This window comes from Mizuhopecten yessoensis, unplaced genomic scaffold (assembly GCF_002113885.1).
Source record: "Mizuhopecten yessoensis strain PY_sf001 unplaced genomic scaffold, ASM211388v2 scaffold7055, whole genome shotgun sequence".
NCBI lineage: Eukaryota > Metazoa > Mollusca > Bivalvia > Pectinida > Pectinidae > Mizuhopecten > Mizuhopecten yessoensis.
In genome coordinates, this window is record NW_018406858.1 from 439,893 (window position 1) to 461,441 (window position 21,549).

At 38.7% G+C, this 21,549-nt stretch overlaps 1 protein-coding gene across 10 annotated transcripts in view; it reads left to right on the forward strand.

The window, feature by feature from the left end:
- LOC110453006 overlaps positions 1–21,549 on the forward strand; it is a 104,256-nt gene that overhangs the window by 39,632 nt on the left and 43,075 nt on the right. For 5 of the 10 annotated variants that reach the window (XM_021501803.1, XM_021501804.1, XM_021501808.1 and 2 more), the window contains one exon: positions 12,006–12,094. The gene's annotated coding sequence lies outside the window, so the exon portion shown is untranslated. Of the gene's footprint in view, positions 1–2,728; positions 2,944–2,969; positions 3,048–3,102; positions 3,550–12,005; positions 12,095–20,782; positions 20,836–20,954; positions 21,140–21,549 lie in introns of those variants that run through there. The other 5 variants (XM_021501800.1, XM_021501805.1, XM_021501801.1 and 2 more) reach the window with 5 other exon arrangements.

Here is a 21,549-nt window from a genome sequence, read left to right on the forward strand (position 1 = left end):
TACCTGACCAAGGGTACAAGTTTGCCTCATCCCTTATATATACCTCATCCCTTATGTCCAGTCTCCAGTGAAGCAAGGCCCTTCCCCTACCTGACCAAGGGTACAAGTTTGCCTCATCCCTTATATATACCTCATCCCTTATGTCCAGTCTCCAGTGAAGCAAGGCCCTTCCCCTACCTGACCAAGGGTACAAGTTTGCCTCATCCCTTATATATACCTCATCCCTTATGTCCAGTCTCCAGTGAAGCAAGGCCCTTCCCCTACCTGACCAAGGGTACAAGTTTGCCTCATCCCTTATATATACCTCATCCCTTATGTCCAGTCTCCAGTGAAGCAAGGCCCTTCCCCTACCTGACCAAGGGTACAAGTTTGCCTCATCCCTTATATATACCTCATCCCTTATGTCCAGTCTCCAGTGAAGCAAGGCCCTTCCCCTACCTGACCAAGGGTACAAGTTTGCCTCATCCCTTATATATACCTCATCCCTTATGTCCAGTCTCCAGTGAAGCAAGGCCCTTCCCCTACCTGACCAAGGGTACAAGTTTGCCTCATCCCTTATATATACCTCATCCCTTATGTCCAGTCTCCAGTGAAGCAAGGCCCTTCCCCTACCTGACCAAGGGTACAAGTTTGCCTCATCCCTTATATATACCTCATCCCTTATGTCCAGTCTCCAGTGAAGCAAGGCCCTTCCCCTACCTGACCAAGGGTACAAGTTTGCCTCATCCCTTATATATACCTCATCCCTTATGTCCAGTCTCCAGTGTAGCAAGGCCCTCCCCTACCTGACCAAGGGTACAAGTTTGCCTCATCCCTTATATATACCTCATCCCTTATGTCCAGTCTCCAGTGTAGCAAGGCCCTTCCCTACCTGACCAAGGGTACAAGTTTGCCTCATCCCTTATATATACCTCATCCCTTATGTCCAGTCTCCAGTGTAGCAAGGCCCTCCCCTACCTGACCAAGGGTACAAGTTTGCCTCATCCCTTATATATACCTCATCCCTTATGTCCAGTCTCCAGTGTAGCAAGGCCCTTCCCTACCTGACCAAGGGTACAAGTTTGCCTCATCCCTTATATATACCTCATCCCTTATGTCCAGTCTCCAGTGTAGCAAGGCCCTCCCCTACCTGACCAAGGGTACAAGTTTGCCTCATCCCTTATATATACCTCATCCCTTATGTCCAGTCTCCAGTGTAGCAAGGCCCTTCCCTACCTGACCAAGGGTACAAGTTTGCCTCATCCCTTATATATACCTCATCCCTTATGTCCAGTCTCCAGTGTAGCAAGGCCCTCCCCTACCTGACCAAGGGTACAAGTTTGCCTCATCCCTTATATATACCTCATCCCTTATGTCCAGTCTCCAGTGTAGCAAGGCCCTTCCCTACCTGACCAAGGGTACAAGTTTGCCTCATCCCTTATATATACCTCATCCCTTATGTCCAGTCTCCAGTGTAGCAAGGCCCTTCCCTACCTGACCAAGGGTACAAGTTTGCCTCATCCCTTATATATACCTCATCCCTTATGTCCAGTCTCCAGTGTAGCAAGGCCCTTCCCCTACCTGACCAAGGGTACAAGTTTGCCTCATCCCTTATATATACCTCATCCCTTATGTCCAGTCTCCAGTGTAGCAAGGCCCTTCCCTACCTGACCAAGGGTACAAGTTTGCCTCATCCCTTATATATACCTCATCCCTTATGTCCAGTCTCCAGTGTAGCAAGGCCCTTCCCTACCTGACCAAGGGTACAAGTTTGCCTCATCCCTTATATATACCTCATCCCTTATGTCCAGTCTCCAGTGTAGTAAGGCCCTTCCCTACCTGACCAAGGGTACAAGTTTGCCTCCTCCCATGTCGTCTCCCACCATACAAACAAGCCTACCCTGACTTGACTAAGGATATATTAGTTTGACCTCATAACACACTTGACAAGGTAGCTGGTAAGAGTGACAGTACAATGATCGCACTCAGTACCCTTTCAGTTATTTATTTCATTCTTTAGTATTTCCAATAAAAGTTCTGCAATCTGTTTTTCTTTTTGGAGATCATTAATCAAAGATAAACTCTTACTCAAAGAAAGTGTCCATTATGCTAAGTTTTGATTTTGGCAGTGGTACAGGGATCATTAATGAAAAGAATTTAAGAAACATTTGTAAACTGGGGCCTTTGATTTTAGTTAAAAATACCATCAGGTTATGATATATTGTGTTATGCGTTACCATTGGAACTATTATTTTATATTTGTTTAAGTCATTTCTATAGATGTATGTCTTATAAAACACATCTTGCAATGGGTTTTTTCAAGAACAGCTGTAGTTCCAACTTTCCATCTTTGGGTATTTCATGAAACAAGGACTCCTTAGGAGAGATATGAACAAATATGTAAAACGAAAATTCCAAATATCAAACTTGGGACCTATCAACTCTTAATCCTACACTTTACAAATGCTGTCTTCCAGGAATTGTAATTGCACAAAATTCACATGAAAGATGAATACTTTGCAAAGGGAAGTAACTCTAAAGCCCCCAAAAACTCCTTTTATTTTACTTTATCTTAAGAGTTTCCTTTCAAAGTTGGATAGAAAAATCAGCTTTAAAGCGGAAATATTATTTATGATTATAACTTGTGCAGTGGTACCCTTTACCTTATGATAACCAGAGCCATAAATCTGATCAGTTGTTGAAACCTTGATGTGCTGTACAAAAGGGTCAAGTAGATCAGGAGAGATAACTCTGGTTGACATTGATCGTGTTGGACAGTGGAGGGTTAGTGGGTATTGTTGTATGTCTGTAGACACAGCAGCTGTAGGTATCAGAGTTCTACACCACACTAGTCACTACTCTGTGCTGCTAGGAGCTCGGCTGTATAGTGGAGGTGTCAGTTATGCACAGGTAGTGCTTAGTTCCGTGTTTTACGTGGAAGTATAATACCCCGGTTGTTGACAGGTAAGTCAACTGTTTTTTACCTGTATTTTTTCTGACTTATATTTTCCCACTCACACTCATAAATTTACATGGGATAGGCAGCAGTTGAGACTGGTGGTTTACAGGTAAACTACAACAATATTTAACCACATTTGATCATTATGTATCATTCATAAACATTCATTTCCGATCATGCTCTATCTTCATGATAGGGAGAGCTGTACTGGATTCCATACATTCCAGAGAGGTATTGTGTGTTGGGTGTCTGTCACCTGTTTAAAAACTACATTACTGATTTTAGGACATCCTTTTATACCACATTGCTGCAAGTCAAAATCTTTTAAGGGACTAATGTTTAGAAATTTCACCTGTATAAGTTTACAAATGTATTGCTGTGTGTGGGACATACCTGTGTGGATATCCTTTTAAATTTGGCCTATTTCGGCCACATGTAAACACAGATACATACTCAGATTACACTAGGGGTAGAAGTGCCGGCAAATTTAAGGCGGAAGTGGATTGTAGGATGAAACTGGATTTATTTTGAAGGAAACATTACCGTGGTAATTGGTGGTGCCATTAGACCATCTAACTCGGACACATTACCACATGTACTATAAGTGGAGGGTAAGTCAACTACATATGTAGGTCACTATAAGTATCCATGTATTACTCTCTGACTCACCTGTCAACACCTGTCGGGGAGGAGGTACTGTGGTCAGTGTTAGGTCAGTCTTAACAATTCTTGTAAAGGGAACCATTGAATGTTAGAATTACCATAAGTACCCAGCGCTTGTACAGGTATTTGAATGTGAAGGTCAGTAACAGGTGTATACTGGTGTGTGTATATGTCAGCATGTGTATATAGTACATGTAGATCAGGAATATAGATATAGAGGATCAGACTGTATGAGTACTCTACTGTTCTGTGTTGTCCTGTCATATGACTGAGATTTTATATCCAACAACAACACGACAGCTTTAAGTCTGTTACACAATTTAACCGTGTAAATCTTTAAAAGTTTATATTTGGCACTAATCACCTTGTATAGGAAGATTGGGAGGTATATAGGTTTATCTTCTAATCAGCATACCTGCCATTACAAGTGTGCCTTAAACCTACATATTTGGCCAAAAATAGAATGCTTGCTTTGGTATGTTGTATTGTATTAATTTTTTGTCTTGAAGAGTATTCTCATTCAGCTATTGCCCTCACATTGCACGTATTACCTGGAGGTTCATTATGCTGAGTAAGGTAGGGTAAGGCTGTGACAGTGAGACCACTTAAATAGGTAGAATATGGCTGTGTTAGTGAGACCATTTAAGTAAGGTAGGGTATGGCTGTGTTAGTGAGACCACTTAAGTAAGGTAGGGTAAGGCTGTGTTAGTGAGACCACTTAAGTAAAGTAGGGTATGGCTGTGTTAGTGAGACCACTTAAGTAAGGTAGGGTATGGTTGTGTTAGAGAGACCACTTAAGTAAAGTAGGGTAAGGCTGTGTTAGTGAGACCCCTTAAATAGGTAGGGTATGGCTGTGTTGGTGAGACCACTTAAGTAAGGGAGGGTAAGGCTGTGTTAGTGAGAGCACTTAAGTAAGGTAGGGTATGGCTGTGTCAGTGAGACCACTTAAGTAAAGTAGGGTAAGTCTGTGTTAGTGAGACCACTTAAATAGGAAGGGTATGGCTGTGTTAGGGAGACCACTTAAGTAAGGTAGGGTATGGCTGGGTTAGTGAGACCACTTAAGTAAAGTAGGGTAAGTCTGTGTTAGTGAGACCACTTAAATAGGAAGGGTATGGCTGTGTTAGGGAGACCACTTAAGTAAGGTAGGGTATGGTTGTGTTAGAGAGACCACTTAAGTACAGTAGGGTATGGCTGTGTTAGTGAGACCCCTTAAGTAAGGTAGGGTATGGCTGTGTTGGTGAGACCACTTAAGTAAAGTAGGGTATGGCTGTGTTAGTGAGACCACTTAAGTTTGCTGAATTACCTATTGATTGTTGATCTTCATCAAATATTTATTTTTTATCAGTTCAATGTTAACCTGTACTCTACCTGATCGGTAGAAATGCTTCCCTAGGTGTTACAGTGTCAATGTGACCAGGTCAGTGTGACGTTGTATACCTGTGATATTGCTCCGGAGTAGGAATCAGGTGCTTAATTATTGAAGTAATGTGTCATGTATATGATTTTCTAGAGATAATTAAGTCTTATATTTACTATTTTTTAAGATTTGACGATGACCAAACCAAATTATATCCAACAACAACACAACAGCTGTAAGTCTGTTACACAATTTAACCTTGTAATGTTGAAGATTATGTTTGGCACTAATAAACACTAATGCATAGAATTTTCATAACTGATAATTACCTTGTTGAAAAATCATTGAGAAGATAAAGGGTGCTTAAGTTTGTAGCAATTTATTTTTCACTGGTGTTTAATTGTCTGGGATTTCATTTTCATCACATTCTGACTTCAGGTGCAGTTTTGGTTCTACTGTATGAACACATTAAGTAGTAATGGTGAACATTCAGATTGGCTGTTTGCAGGACATTATATTAGTAAGATTGTATTGTCTGGGGTAATATGTATTCATGATAGCACTCCATGTAAGATTTGATTCTAAATCAAAATCTCTCACAAGTAACTTTGTTTCTGACAAGTTTCAGTTGAGATATAATGTCATTTCATTTACATTTCTTTTTATTTAACAATTGTTCTTGTTTTAAAAGGATAAAGTCTCTGCAGGTCTCTCCCAGATATATATGTCTGAAGAGGAAATCAGTTTAAAGTGCATTATTTCTTTCCTTTTTTTCTGACATTGATTCAGTGATAGAATTTGGATCCTTTAGTACCCTAGGCCTACCGAAGTCTGAATGTGATTAACACTGTGATACATTACCGCCAGCCTGTGTCTGGTGATCAGAGGAGAAGAACTTAGAATTGTGTCCCTGTATTAATGACAGTCTAGGATTGGGAAGCTGCTTTGATTGGGTTAAGCATTTCTAGTTCGTTAAAGTGTTTGTAAGACTGGTAATGATCGCCTTTTTTTCTCTGTTGCCCCTTCTGCATGATTAGTCTGGCAAAGTTGGTCATTGATGAAATGCTTAAATAGGGTATACCCCCTTCTGGTGGTGAACACGTAGAAATTACTTTTCTGGTCTTATAAAAGCAATCGGGTTACAGCGCTGGTTACAATGACAGGAGCGCTGTGTGGGCCTATATAGGCTTAGTCCTCGAGAGCAGCCAGGTTCTTGTGAATAAAGTGGCTAACAGGCTAGTTTTTGAGGACCACTGGCTAAATCAGGACAAACTGGGCCTGAATAAAAATCTTTCCAGGACCTGACTGGCCCAACAGTAGACAAACATGGCCATATGTACATGCTCTGATACCTAGATACATGTATTAAATCATTTATTTGAAATGACACATGAAAGAATGTTTGCCTTGAAGCTTATACGGGATTGGTTTCCGCTACAATTCCTGTTTATGTAGAATAGACCAGTTAGAAGCATGATTAGTTGGCTCAGGGGACCTATTGGTAATGAGTTCTACTCTCTAACACAGGGCAAATATATTGGGCACTATTTCTGCAACAGAGTTTCTGTTTATAAGGTGTTTTGTGTGACATTGTCCTTTAGGACTGTTGAGTGAATGGATGTTTGTTGCTGAGTAGAACTGTGTGGAACTCCAACACCTGATGATCTCAGATGATCTTATCAGTTAGCTCCTTGTTCTTTAAGCATTCTAGCTATGTACCATCCTCTTGATATCTGACCAGAGTACTTTCTGGTGTATTGTTAGCTTCATTAGGAGGGAAATTAGAGTATACCTATTTCTTCTCACTGTAAACATTAAACATTTTCATAATTTGTTTAAAACTGATGAAAGTTGGAAAAAAACCGGCAAGACTTGACATGGGATGTAGTAATGGCAATAATAGATTTTGGCAAGATTTGGAAACTAAGCACATTGTGAACAAACACGTTTTGATGGAAGAAAAGTTGAATTGAAGTAGTCCGAGACATCTTTAATTAGTCAGCAATAGTAGACAGGTACTTTTACTGTGTGTTGCTCTGTAACTACCTGTTTAAGGAGTGACTGGCATGGGAAGACACCTCACAGATGTGTTTCCTTATACACTATTGTTAAGAGGATACCTAATCCGATGTTACAGATACATCGTAATGGGTGCCACCATCACCAGTACATTCATGTGTATTATGTGAGCTAGCTAGGCTTGTGTGTTAGTGGCCCCTATGCATTCATTCTCCTACAAAATGTACTATAAGCTTATCACCCAGTGACTTTCGAAGACTGAAATTTAATCTCTGGGATCAAACTTTAGGTAACACTTGTTGTAATTTTCTATGAGCATTACCTGGAAGTTTATTAGAACCTGTACAGGTAGTGGTTGTACCTGGAAGTTTATCAGTACCTGTACAGGTAGTAATTAGGTTTTACCTGAAAGTTTATCAGTACCTGTACAGGTAGTAATTAGGTTGTACCTGGAAGTTTATCAGTACCTCTAAAGGTAGTAATTATGTTGGGAATGGATGAAAAGGAAGTATTGCATGTTTGCTTCCTCATTTTACTATTAAGTTGTTTTAAATTGAGTTCACAGTTTTCATCTATGACCTTTCTTAGACACAAATTATGAATATTTGTATTTGTCACTCCTTCATTGGTGACTGTAACAAAACCACATAAAACACAGGTAGTTCACCTTAGCAACTGGATACAGCGGTGACATTGAAAAAGAAGGCCATCTTCTGTACATGGCTTCATTTTACTGTTTTACACTATGCAGTATAAAATAAAAAAGGGTAAGTGTATGTGAACAAGCCCAGCCTCCCAGGGGAGTTTCTAGTGAAGGACTGCTGTTTTGTAGGATGTCTTATAGCCACATTACATTGAGAACAGGTTATTGTACTGGGCATACATACTGAACCGGTGGTGTGAGTTTGTTGTAGTTAATACAACACTCAAAGGTTTAATCTACAGAAGATTTACTGTCAACGATATATATTCGTGTGTATAGATAAATATGGTGTCTTTCATATAACTTGTCCACACCTTGTTTAGGGAAGCATATATATATAGCTTCCAACATATTAATGAGTGGAGTATGTGGTGTCCCAACCTTAATGAAAGCAGTATATTGTACCCATACCTTAATGAGGGTAGTTTGTGGTGCCCACACCTTAATGAGGGTAGTTTATGGTGCCCACACCTTAATGAGGGTAGTTTGTGGTGCCCACATCTAATGAAGGTAGTATATGGAGTCCGAACCTTAATGAGGGTAGTTTGTGGTGCCCACACCTTAATGAGGGTATTTATGGTGCCCACACCTTAATGAGGGTAGTCTGTTTTGTCCACACCTTAATGAGGGTAGTTTATGATGCCCACACCTTAATGAGGGTATTTATGGTGTCCACACCTTAATGAGGGTAGTCTGTTTTGTCCACACCTTAATGAGAGAGTAAATGACAGATACCTCAATGTTCATATGATAAAAATAGGCTTTGGAAGGGTAAGATAGTGTGTCTACATCTTAAACAATGTATGTTTCCTCCCACATTTTGATGAGGGTACACTCTTGTCCCCTGATATGATGACAGAATGCACTTGTGCCCATATATTGATGAAGTAAGGATAATGCGACAGTGTACACACCCTGAGGAAGGCACATGTATGACATTGTGTCCACATCTTATAAAGTCCACATATAATGGGAGTAGGCTATATAATACTCATACATCGATTATAAATGTTCTGTAGTAGCAAAACTGTTGATGTCAGTGTAAATTAAAACCTTGGTGAGTGAGATGCTTACAGACACATTGATTAGAGTAAGATGCTATGCCAACACTCTAATGAGGATAAGATGCTATGCCCACACTCTAATGAGAGTAAGATGCTATGCCCACACTCTAATGAGAGTAAGATGCTATGCCCACACTCTAATAAGAGAATGATGCTATGCCCACACTCTGATGAGGGTAGATGATATGCCCAAGCTCTAATGAGAGTAAGATGATATGCCCACATTCTGATTAGGGTAAGATGCTATGCCCACCCTCTGATAAGAGAAGGATGCTATACTCACACTTGGATGAGGGTAATATGCTATGCCCACACTCTAATGAGAGTAAGATGCTATGCCCACACTCTAATGAGAGTAAGATGCTATGCCCACACTCTAATGAGAGTAAGATGATATGCGCACACTCTGATGAGGGTTAGATGCTATGCCCACATTCTGATGAGAGTAATATGCTATGCCCACACTCTGATGAGAGTAAGATAATATGCCCACACTCTGATGAGGGTAAGATGCTATGCCCACGCTCTGATGAGGGTAAGAAACTATGGCCACACTCTAATAAAGGTAAGATGCTATGCCCCACTCTGATAAGGGTAAGATGCTATGCCCACCCTTTAATGAGAGTAAGATGCTATGCCCACACTCTGATTAGGGTAAGATGCTATGCCCACACTCTAATAAGAGAATGATGCTATGCCCACACCCTGATGAGGGTATTATGATATGCCCACACTCTGATGAGGATAAGATAATATGCCCACATTATGATGAGGGTAAAATTATATGCCCACACTCTGATGAGAGTAAGATGCTATGCCCACACTCTGATGAGAGTAAGATGCTATGGCCACACTCTGATGGGGGCAATATGCTATGCCCACACTCTAATGAGAGTATTAATAAAGATATGCCCACACTCTGATGAGGGTAAGATGCTATGCCCACACTCTAGTGAGGATAAGATGCTATGCCCACACTCTGATTAGGTTAAGATGCTATGCCCACACTCTGATAAGGGTAAGATGCTATGCCCACCCTTTAATGAGAGTAAGATGATATGCCCACACTCTGATGGGAGTAAGATGTTATGCCCACACTCTGATGAGGGTTATATGCTATGCCCACACTCAAATGAGAGTATAAATAAAGATGCTATTTCCATACTTTAGTGAGGTTTGGCTGTTGTGTCAATACTTTAATAACGTTCGGCTGTTATTCCCACAATTTGGTGAGGTTGGGATGTTATATATGTTTGCACTTGACAAAGGTTAGGACATTGTGTCCGTACTTTGATAAGGGTGGGATGTTTTGCCCACACTGTGATGAGGTTAAGATGATGTGTTCATACCTTGATGAAGAAAGAGTGTTACACGATCACTTTGGTGAGAATGAAATGTTGACAACGCCTTGATGAGGATAGGATGTTATGCCTACATGTTGCTGTGTTGTGCCCATAGGTTACCTGTCAGACAGATCTTTGACGGGACTTAAAACCATTGTCCCACATACAATATTGATAAGATGTCTGTGTGGAGCAACCTGGCAACAATAGAGGACAAACAAATCAATTTCTTACATAATTCCAGAACACTATATCATAGTATTAAATCTAAGTATGAGTACATTGTTCTTATAACGTGCTTTTGTAATCCTTTATCATACAATAATATGGGTGACCGCACACCGTGATATAACAATAACGAAGACAGAATGTAATTATAAATTCCTTTTACTGTGAGATAATTATCATCAATCTTCTGTTACTTATATAGTCCTGATGGATATTTTTTTTATATCTTAACCTCTTGTTCTCTGAAAGTTTATGGTCTCCACTGACTTTGAGTCCTACTGTAGTTTATTGCCCAGTGTAGATTTGTACCTGTAGCTGCTGGCAGTGTAACATATCTCTTTAGCTTTATATAAACAATGGCCATGGGTTATACTCCTCTCAGTAGTATATGTTTAGGTCATCTTGTTCTAGTTATCTGATGTGGTCAGTTTGACCACCAAGCTATTTACATCACCGCTATTTACATCACTGGTACTGCACTAGTACAGGCAATTACCATGCTAATTGTGGTGCTTACAGTACCGCAGTCATTGACTAGGCACATGCACAGTGTAAATACAGGTAGGATATATACCGTGTCTAGTTACAGACTAGGATATCTATCATGAATTCCCCTCCATCTGTAAGTCAGTTATTCCAGTTTTATTGCTACATGTTAACTCCTACCCCATTTAAACCTGTTAAGGTGTCTTGTCACATGATTGTTATTACTTCTGCCCCATTTCAGCCTCTGAGTTTTGTCATTGTTATGATGACTCCTACCCCATTAAATCCAGCAAGTTTTGTCATGGCTGTAACGACTTCAAGTGTAAGAGGTTTCGCTATCTTATTATGTACATGAATACGTTAGCATACTCATACAGTCTGATTATATACAAGTAATGTTCTTTTATGTGTCTGTCTGAATGTAGGTACATGTATAAATTAGGGGATACAGTTGTGCAGAAGGACTTAAGGCTTGGTATGTTGATGACTGGTTAGCTTGATAGGCTACAGTGCTTAATTACAGATCGGAGGTCCCAGGTTTGAATCCTGTGCTGGCCCTATTCTCTGTTACAGTGGTTTTGGTCAAGTTTAATGGAAAATATGATACAAAATATTAATTTATTAGGAGGATTAGATGCTTTGTACATAAATAATATTGATGCAAATTAGATCTTGTTGCACTATGGATTTTAATTTCTAAAAATATCTTTAATATGTATTTATAGTTTTTAAATGGCTAGGTTTCGCAGCCACACACTGTGCTGATGTACAGCAGATGTACAATGTTTTATCTCGGCATTAACATGTCTGGTATGTAAATAGTTACAGTTTAAATTGGGTGTATGACAAATTATGTACCCTCTGACTTCTAATGAACTGTAATCTGTAAACATTACTTAGAGCTTTTGAGAAACGTGCATTTTGATCAAAATTGTAATGCCTTATAGATTCTATTATCAAAAGGTTTCCAAATTTACAGTAGCCTTAAGTATATTGTAAGTTGTTAAGGTTAGAATCACTTTAACTGCATGTATAGTGTAGGTATACAGACCCTATTGCCTGCTCACAGTGATTAGGTCCACCACCCAATCCATTACTTACAGTTAATCACTGTTGGGGTATGGCTGTAGTTTCATCGATGGCCACATGACCTCTAATTGCTGCCAACAGTGATTTAGACTCTTTTTATACTTGTTGTTTTCAGATTAACAATTTGTGAGGCTGGTGAGCTAAAACCATCTCTGTTTTTAGTGATGCGGGACTACATAAGGCTGTAAACAGATTAAACACCAGGTAAGTAGCAATATTTACTTCCCAGTGATGGCTGCAGTTCCAGTATCTGGTAACAGATAGGGGACTTATAGCCCAACACATGGGTCCAGCTACAGGCCAAACATCGGAGGGCTTTATACAACATAAATGTATCAGTGTTTTAGAGTTATCAGTGCATCCTAGACAGAGAGTATACACATCGAACGACAGGGCGGACATACCTGGATGTCAGAAATAAATTATTCTGATATGCACTGATACATTTTAATCAAAACTTGTAAACATACTCACTTATCCATGTCTAAAAAAACTCAAGTGATATATTTTAATTTAATGTTTTGGCAGCTTGAGCAGTCTTCTTTAAACAAGGGGATCTGTATATATATTATAAACTCAGGGATGTATTATATATACTGGGGGTATTTGCTGTCTTCATTATAGTCAAGGGGGAACTCCTGTCTACATTATATACAGGGGGAGGATCTCCTGTCTACATTATATACAGGGAGGGGGTCTCCTGTCTACATTATATACAGGTGGTGGATCTCCTGTCTACATTATATACAGGGAGGAGGATCTCCTGTCTCCATTATATACAGGGAGGGGGATCTCATGTCTACATTATATACAGGGGGGGGGTCTCCTGTCTACATTATATACAGGTGGTGGATCTCCTGTCTACATTATATACAGGGAGGGGATTTCCTGTCTACATTATATACAGGGAGGGGGATCTCCTGTCTACATTATATACAGGGAGGAGGATCTCCTGTCTCCATTATATACAGGGAGGGGGATCTCATGTCTACATTATATTCAGGGGGGGGGATCTCCTGTCTACATTATATACAGGGGGGATCTCCTATCTACATTATATACAGGGAGGAGGATCTCCTGCCTACATTATATACAGGGAGGAGGATCTCCTGTCTCCATTATATACAGGGAGGGGGATCTCATGTCTACATTATATACAGGGGGGGGGTCTCCTGTCTACATTATATGCAGGGAGGAGGATCTCCTGTCTACATTATATACAGGGGGATCTCCTGTCTACATTATATACAGGGGGGGGGTCTCCTGTCTACATTATATGCAGGGAGGAGGATCTCCTGTCTACATTATATACAGGGGGGGGGTCTCCTGTCTACATTATATACGGGGAGGGGGTCTCCTTTCTACATTATATACAGGGGGGGGGTCTCCTGTCTACATTATATGCAGGGAGGGGGTCTCCTGTCTACATTATATACAGGGAGGGGATCTCCTGTCTACATTATATACAGGGAGGGGGGGTCTCCTGTCTACATTATATACAGGGAGGATCTCCTATCTACATTATATACAGGGAGGAGGATCTCCTGTCTACATTATATACAGGGAGGATCTCCTGTCTACATTATATACAGGGAGGGGGGGGTCTCCTGTCTACATTATATACAGGTGGTGGACCTGAGCCTGTCCTTATCATATACAGGGGTGGAGGTAGGGATTCTCTTTTCATTATCTACATGTTGTAAGGAGAACTCCTGTGCATATTTGATACAGGGCGGGCAGATTTCTTGTATTCAGTTTATATGTTTCCTGTCTTCTAAGAACGTATATTGTCATGTGTTATTAATTGAAAAAGGACCACTAACTGACTGTTAGTTATTTAAATGTGACCTGTTTGTAAGTATATATATGCTAGTCTTCGTGTTTTGCTTTATTTATACGTCTTTATATATAGCCGTACTAAGAGGTCAGTGATGATCTAGGAGTGGATTTAGGGTTGTACCTGTTAGTACCATTGAGATGGATATCGTCCTGGATGATGATCATGCAGGCAGGACGTCTCAAAGGCTTAAGTAATAAAGTGATTGGAAACATTCATATTTCCGCACCAGGAACATACATGTAGTATTTTTTGTATCCTAAGCACCATTAGTTATTGCCTGTTTTGTAATGTTTACCTAAAGTCTGGTCATCAGTGTATATGTGTAACATGTGATGCTGAAGTGATGGATATCCTTTTATTTTTAGCTGACATATGTTCATGAATAAATTTCACGAGGAAATTATACGTATACTGTATTTTTTACACACTAAATTATTTCCATATATAACTCAATGTCTTTGTTTCAACCTGAATAGATGTTCCATTCAGATTGTATGAAAAAGATATTCTGACAATAAAGACTGATTAAAAGGAATGTTTATTAACATAAAGAAGCTTCTGTTCCTTATAAGTTGAGTAAAACCAGATTTAGGGTGTGATGCTTTATCTTGCTGTAGTGATAGGTCCTGTCTATCTGCTGCCACAGGAAGTCTACTCACATTGTTGGGAATAGAAACTGATATAAGGATTTCGGTGAAATACACAGGGTCAGACTAAAGTTCAGTCCTGCATCAGCCTCAACTTCCGTGCCAGAATTACTTTATGGCAACATGACAGATGAAGACTTCTTTCACAAGAAAATAATAAATTAATGATATATACATAATTCATGTAAATCTAAAACTTTTGTCATATGGCTTCTTGATAACCTTTTGGCTGTAAAGAAGAAATCACATTACTAAAATTGCAAGCACCTAGCTGAAAGACACTAGCTGTCATGTGGTATCTGTGGCGTTAAATATTGACAAAGGGTACATGGCTAGTCTCAGGATTAATATGTTATGTCTGCTGTCTAACCAAATATAGAGGTTCTGTCTGTGATTTATGAAATATACATCTGATAAAATGTGAATAATCCTGGAGATATTTCGCAAACAGTCCTGGATCTTGTGTTATTAATTCATCACATTTCTATATTGGAAACCAATATTTCTCAACAAATATTGTCCGGTGCCGTCCTCTGGGAGTCTGTCCATGTAGTGGCTCCCTTAAGCCAATTACACCCGAAGGACAGCAGTGTTTCAGGATGCATACAGATTTATTCAGAACAGCAGGAATATTGAAATGTTGGTAATGGCCAGACAAATTGAGGACATGAGTTGTTATGGAGGGTGATTAATAGGATGTTAATGGTAACAATGTTACCAGAGGGTGATTTACTGTAATACTAGTAACAAAGTTTGTTACTAGAGCGTGATTAATAGGATGTTATTGGTAACAAAGATTGCTACTAGAGGGTGATTAATAGGATGTTATTGGTAACAATGTTACCAGAGGGTGATTGACTGGGTAATACTAGTAACAAAGTTTGTTACTATAGGGTGATTAATAGGATGTTCATGGTAACAATGTTACTAGATGGTGATTAATAGGATGTTACTGGTAACAGTTTGTTACTAGAGGCTAATGTAATGGGATGTTATTGTTAACAAGGTTTGTTAATAGACAGTTATTAATGGGATGTTATTGTTAACAAGGTTTGTTAATAGACAGTTATTAATGGGATGTTATTGGTAACAAGGTTTGTTAATAGAGAGTTATTAATAGGATGTTATTGGTAACAAAGATTGTTACTAGAGGGTGATTAATGGGATATATAAACTTTATTTATTTTACAACAATTATGAAACAAGTTATTTCAACTTATATTAATCACTCTTGCTGGCCCGGATGTTAGTGCGTGAGGGGTCTTAGTGTGGGAGGAAACCGGAGTACCCGGAGAAAACCCACGTGATCGGGCAGGTGACCCCAACCTATCACGTCCGATCGGGGAATCGAACCCCGGCCGCCTTGGTGAAAGGCAAGTGCGCTATCCACTGCACCACCCGACCACCCAATGGGATGTTATTGGTAACAAAATTTGTTACTAGAGGGGGATTAATAGGATGTAAATGGTAACAATGTCACTAGAGGGTGATTTACTGGGTAATACTGGTAACAAAGTTTGTTACTAGAGGGGGATTGATAGGATGTTCATGGTAACAAATGTTACTAGAGGGTGATTAATAGGATGTTACTGGTAACAAAGTTTGTTAATAGACAGTTATTAATGGGATGGTATTGGTAACAAGGTTACTAAAGAGTGATTGACATGATAAAACTGGAAATAAATTTTGTTACTAGAGGGTCTAAATAGGATACTTATTGGTAACAAAGATTGCTACTAGAGGGGGATTAGTATGGTGGTTTGGTAACAATGTTACCGGAGAGTAATTGACTGGATAATACTAGTAACAAAGTTTATTCCTAGAGAGAGAGAGATGGACAGAATGTCACTCATAACATTTTTGTTACAAGAGTGTGATTAATAGGCTGCTATTTGTTACAATAAATGTTTTGTTAGTAACCATTGATAGAAAGACAATACTTGGTAGCATTGTTTTGTTACTTGAGATTGATTGTTTAGGTAATGCTGGTAACAGTGTATTATTACAAGTCCAAACAGTCAATACTGTTATTCTCTCTACATCCTAAGATGACAGTCTTTCTCTATTCAATCCTGCCAATGCCTACTCAAAGTCTTTTACAGAATGACTGTTAATCACTTTCATCTCCAAAGATTCACTCGTATTTGCAAGTACAGTTTATCAAGAATTGGATTTCCTTGGGAATATTCAAATTAACAAATATATGGTTAAGTTTGACATTTAATCATAAAACATAGTTTTCTATATGAATAATGAAATATAGAATTTGAGGATTTTAAGACTCTTTCATGCTCAGGGTGTAGGATAGGGCCAAGGGTTTTGCCAAATTTGAAAATCCCGAGGGTGGAATTTCCCTATCCTGCACCCTTGGGCATGAAAGAGTATTTTCTCTCATTCCAACCACCAGAATAAGCTCAGAAACCATGAAAATTAATCACATCTTTCTTACATGTACGGTAAATAATATATCATAAAAGGTTTCAATTTCATCACGTCGCCTTTTCCGCATTGCGGCATCAGAGAGTTCCAAATTTGTGATTTCACGTCATTGTCGAGCCATTGGGACGTCACGTCACATGAAATGGGGTGTAAGATAGAAATTTCCTACACCCCTTTCTTACCCTGGACAGCTCTATCTTACACACAAGGAAATGAGAGAATATGATTTATTGCCAGAAGACAAACATCTTCTCAGTAATATTAGCAGAAAGTATCAGATACTATACACATGTATTTGTCCTTCAAAAGCCCTACCTAACTCTATACCACACTTTACCTGTGTTAACCAGACAAATTACACAAATGAAGTGAGATGTTGTGGATGTGAAATGTGATTCTACGTAGACAAATCTTCATGACTTATTTATCATTACCAATAACATCATCAGATTCAGTCAGTGTATCCGCCTGTCCAGCCAAGACAGGTCCTGTGGTCCTATATACATGTATAGTCCTCTCTCTTGTCCTTCATGGTCAGGACAGACCTTTACCAGCCAGACAAATGTTCCCATCATATGCCACACATTCATCATTATCATCTGGTATTGGTTCTTAGGTGAAGGTTTCAAATGAAAAAGTAGTAAATAGTGAATGTCATAGCTTTTTTTTTAGAGTAAGTGTACATGGTTTGGCTGTGATGAAGAATTACCAGGTAAAAGTTGAAATTGATGGGCACAGTTGTGATATACCACTCATACCAGGTTAGAACTGTATAGTGATTATTTCTACTGTATGTAGTGTTATATTAACTGTATAACATTCATATTTACTGTATAATGTTTATATTTACTGTATAGGACTTTAATATTTTGAAAGTAAAGCATTTATATACACAAATTGCATTGATATCTAATGTATAGCATTGAAATTTAGTGTATCGCATTTATATTCAGAGGTATAAGCTGCCTGCAAAATGCACAATAATATATAACCCTGTGAATTTGTTACCATTCTAACATAGTTAGTAAATCCTTGATTGTGTCCTATTGACGGTCTTGAAATTAAAACCCTGTAATTAGGTCAAAACCACACACATTTTTGACCTCACAAGATTGAAGTGCTATACATTATATAAAGTTAATTGTGGTTGAGGTTAAGATTGATGGTACTGTGTTTGATTTATGGTACTAGATCCTGACATTGGGATGGGAACCTATTACTAGCCGGAACACACTGTGAAGGAAATGTGTACTTAGATATGATGTATGGTAGGTATATCTGAGAAATAACAGTAAAACATCACTTTATCACTGGGGAATCACACCAATTGTGTAATCAATATATGTAATGGTTGTAGTTTGAGATGATAACTTAACAATTTTACATTGATTTATTGTCTTATGGCCAAGTAGTTTAATTGCGGCAAGGAAATGCTTCTCTGTCACAAAAGTTCCCTAGCCAATAACTTAGTTGTGTTTACTTCTGCTGCCTGTCACAGAAAAATATTGGTTCTGTTTTAACTTCACCTTTATATAGTTTTGACAAATAGTTGCACAATGCGATAAATATGTTTTTCTGGTGCCTTCTTTATTTTTTCCAAAAACTTTGTCATGACAAATCCCTTGTATTGTTTGTTATTGTGATACACAGATACATCCTAGATGTTTGAATGTCTACCTCTATGTTAACTGCGCTGAAGAGTACCTGACTAGTCAGTTTTACATATCACTTTTGAACATAGGAGTAGCTTGAAATAACACAATTTGTAATGCAATAATATTTAAAACATCTATCTAAATTAATTCATCCTGATAAAATCTAGAAACCATTATGTATCACTAGAATTCACTTATATGACAATGTTTAAAACTTACTTTTTGACATTTTTTTTGTCGAAAACTTCATATGAATAGTTTGATAAAAACCAAGGCTTCATGGCAGACTTGGATTGGTTTGACAGACATTGTGGCAACCTCTGATGGTTTGAGATCCACTATGACTTATAAATAAGTTTTTTGCTTTACATTTGCTGATTAGTTCTGTTAACAAAATCATGTATGACTGGATTTATGTGACAAATTTCTATCACAGCAAGTGCCATTTAATCACAATAAAAATACTTTTAAGTAATGTTGTTTAATTTCATTGCCTAACTGCCATTAACTAGAGCCAAAGGGATAGACAACACAATTAGGTAATGGGACATTGATAAGGGGTCACAGTTAATGAATATGGGTGCTTTGACTTCCCGTCCTGGGGTCAGGCCTTGACTTTTGACTTTGGGTCAGGGTTTTTTGTTTCGCCGCCACAAAGTAGAAGCGAGACTTTGGTGTTGCTTTTCTGGCAGCGACAGCGTCAACATTGAGTTTTTGAGTTTAAGTTACATGTAGTTTCACTGATAGTATAAGTGCTAGACCTACCAAACTTGGACAATAGATGCATCTTAGATAGTACTTCTCAGCCCATACATCAAATGCTGGATGTGGCCTACCTTTCATGGTCCATTGACTTTGTCAGCATCTCCATCAACATTGAGTTTTTGAGTTTAAGTTAGTTTCTCTGATATATGTGCATTGATGGTCAAAGCGGGGCATAGGCGAGACATATCAATCCAAATGGCTTGTTATATAGAGTGATTCTTCTAAATAGGGAGTGTGTCTCCTGGCCTCTGGTCAATGATATTTTTATATGGAGGGTGTTCTGACTTCCTGTCCTTGTTACATATATAGGGTGCCTGGTCTATAGCATACCTGTGGAGTTTCAGGGACATTATCATCACAGCTCGGCCAACTGCACTTGACCTGGACACAATCTGGTAGGCTGGAGGCTGATTGAGCTCAGGTCAGGAGATGCTGTCAGCCTGTGTGATATTGATCCATAAGATTAAACAGCTCAATTGGAAAGATTGAGAATCAAAGTGAACATGATTAATATTACAGGTATATCTGTACATTTGAGAGGTCTTTTCTTCAGTCCAGCAGGGTCTGTTGTACTTGTAAGTTTGAGAGTCTAAATCCTACTCAAGGAGGTCATAGTAAGTCCAGGTAAGTCAGATCAACCAGGGTCTGTTGGTGCACCACTGGTACTGATTATATTGACCCCAGTGGAGGCTATAGGTCCATAATAGTCTGGACTTGTCCCTTTTGGAGGTCTCAAGTCCAGCTCACAGAGTATACAGGTATATGTGCATCTTTGATAGATCTTTTGGAGTAATCATTTGAGACCTTACAGAGTTCAGGTTCCTAGGTGGACATGGCTACCAGTCCCTAAGATTTTATGAAGAATTTCTCAACTGCAGTTTACTACTAGCTTATCTTCCCATAGTTTAGAACTCTAGAATCAGACATCGAAGTGATAAAAATATGACAGTGATTTTTTTCTAAATAATTCAATATTCTAGAGACGGGGGCCTGTCTAGTCCATAGAGTGTGAAAACAGGATGAAGTTGAAGTTAAATGGTAGACTAAAAAGTCTTTCTGGTCCAAGATTCTCTTTTCTGAAATGTGATGCCGTGGTTTAGGAGATTTTCTGGTTGAAGAGATTTTTGTGGTCTGAGAAACTTGTTGTGGTTTGAGAGATTCTTTGGATCAACACTTCTGGTTATCTAAATTCAGGACTTGGTCGTTCTCCTGACAACATGACTGTTTGTTACTTAGTATGAATTTAATGGTAGCAAAATGATATTCCAGGAAGACATTCTGCTTCTATAATAATAAATGATTGGCATTTAACTCTGTTCCTTATAGCCTGGGTCAGTGTATATGTGTTACTCAGATTAGCCATGCAGACCCAGGGATGCTGTACTTATTGCTCCACCTTATGCCCTGCATGCATGCTTCAATCCTTGTGTGTGTGTGTGTAGTTTCATTGCTGTTTTGTGTGATCTGTTGATATTTTCATTTCTTGGACAATGTCCAAATTCCAAATACATACCTGAATTGATAGTCATTGCTAGTTTCCCATGGTGGCATGAAGGATAGATGCTGAATTGTATTGGTTGAATACAGACCCTGATCAAGGTAAATAGTATAGGTCTAAGCAGTATAGGTAATGGTGTACCTGTAATTACAACAGGTTGCCCCAGGTAAAGCTGTTGTTCCACTGGGAATAGTTGTGGTAAGGCCCAGGTGTAAAAATGAATGAAATACCTCAAGTGCTCTACATAATTCACATGTTACGACACTACATTTATTTCCCATTGAAGAAATCAGTTGTACACCCACCTAGTGTTTCATCGTGCCTACTGCTGCTCATATATGTATAGATGACCTATGTTTCTGTGTATTGGAAGGTCTGCACACAATCCAGCTCATCTTCAGATTGGTGAGTAAACTAACATGAATACTTTTTTGGCAGAAAAAGTTATCAGTCTTTTATAATCGTTCACAGTGGTGTCAGATTGTATTGATAGCTGCTTAGTTACCTTTAATTAAGGTAAGTGAGTTTGAGTTATAAAAATAAGATGTTTAAGGGAATATGTATACAGCGTTGGATAATTATCAGTAAAGTCAGTCTTTTATAGGAAGTCGGGTACCTTTTTGGATTTTGACAAAATAATTAATTGGCAATTCTATATAATGTATTTCACTGAAATGAATCTAAAAAAAAAATTTCGATCCTAACAGATAAGTCTTGTAAAGTTTTATGAAAATAATTAGATTTTTGTGTATTTTATGTATTATTGATGAAATCATGAAAAAAATGAACATCACAAATGTTCTTAATACGCTAAT